This window comes from Berghia stephanieae, chromosome 2, assembly GCF_034508935.2.
Source record: "Berghia stephanieae isolate SIO BIC M18660-M18661 chromosome 2, UCSD_Bste_1.3, whole genome shotgun sequence".
Taxonomy (NCBI): domain Eukaryota; kingdom Metazoa; phylum Mollusca; class Gastropoda; order Nudibranchia; family Aeolidiidae; genus Berghia; species Berghia stephanieae.
In genome coordinates, this window is record NC_088361.1 from 46340273 (window position 1) to 46341842 (window position 1570).

A 1570-nucleotide genomic window follows, 5' to 3' on the forward strand; every position below is an offset into this window, starting at 1 on the left:
AGTCCTTGGAAATGGCTCTTTACAGTCTCTCACCGTACTCAGGTGTAAAACGAGTACATGGCCGTTAACAGGCGTTGTCTCTGTCCGAATTAATTGTAATTTCGCCCAACATGTCTCGTCCTACATGTTAAGTGTTGCTGTTGGCAAGGGCCCTTTGTAAAGTGCTTTGAGCACGTTTAGTGGATATTGCTCTATATAAAAGCTCAATTTTTAAAAAATTGTGTTTGTATATATGTGTAAGTGAGTGTGATAGTGTGTGTGGATGTATGTATGCGTGTGTGTGTGTGTGTCTGTGTGTGTGTGTGCGTGCGTGTGTGTATTGTAAACATAATTTCCTTTTGATCTGAGCGAACCACTATATTAATGCTATGCGTTTAGATAAAATACTCACAGCATCCAACAGACAGATATGACGTACCAACACACAAAATATGTGTAACCTTTAAATAACTTGAGATTTTATATAGTGCAGTACCAACTCACGTGCTCAAAGCGCTTTACAAGGGGGCCCGAGTCAACAGCAACATTTAACCTAAAGGAAGAGAACGACACCAGTCAGGATACCTAAAAATACTCTTAACGGCAAGGTACTCACTTTACACCTGAGTACGGTGAAAGAATGTGTGTAAAGAGCATTTTCCAAGGACTCAATTATGTGCCGCGGGATTCGACCCCTGTACCTTTCGATCCGAAGGCAAGAGTCATACCACAAGACATTATCACCGCACAGAAAAGTTTATAGTCTGAGTGATACAATTTAGTGAGAACTAATCATTAAAAATGGCTGTCTAAATCAATGACAAAGAGCTGAGTGACGTTATCTATAAATGTCGGTGGTCGAGCGATACGTTATATTGTATTGTAACACAGTCAAGCAATCTTGAGTGTGGTCAATGACCTTTGGGGTTAGAATGATTGAAAATGCCCGGGGTATTTTCACTTGCCCGCAACCGACCATTCAGGCAATCACGACTCACTCTGTTATTATTATTTTTGTTATTATTATTTACTCATTTATTTATTTATTTCAAAGATTTTTGCCTTAGAATTTCGTCATGTCTAGTTCTACATGGTACGTGTTGCTGTTGGTCAGGGACTCTTTGTAAGGCGCTTTGAGCATATTTGATGGATATTGCTCTAAATAAAAGCTTTAGTTTAGGCCTATAGATAAAAGCTCTAGTTTATAGTGACGTAATCGCTTTTTTTTCTATTATGCGTTCCAAAACCACCACCATTCGATTCAAGCAGCGTGCTGTTAATGAATTTCTGAATGTTGAAGGCTGTTTACCTATTGAAATCCTCATTGGGATAAAGTGTGTTTATGGTGGTGCTTGTGTTGACTATAGCACCGTTTGGCGATGGGCAAGTTCCGTGGAAGGAGGACACCCGATCGAAACAAAACATCAAGATCACATTTATTGTTGTGGGAGGCCCCGAAATGCCTCAAACGTCAGTAATCAAACTGAAGTCGAAAACATGATTCTGGAAAATCGGAGTGTTAAACAAACTGACATTGTAAAAGAAGTTGGAATTTTAAAGGAAAGGATACACCACATCGTAACAGTGATTC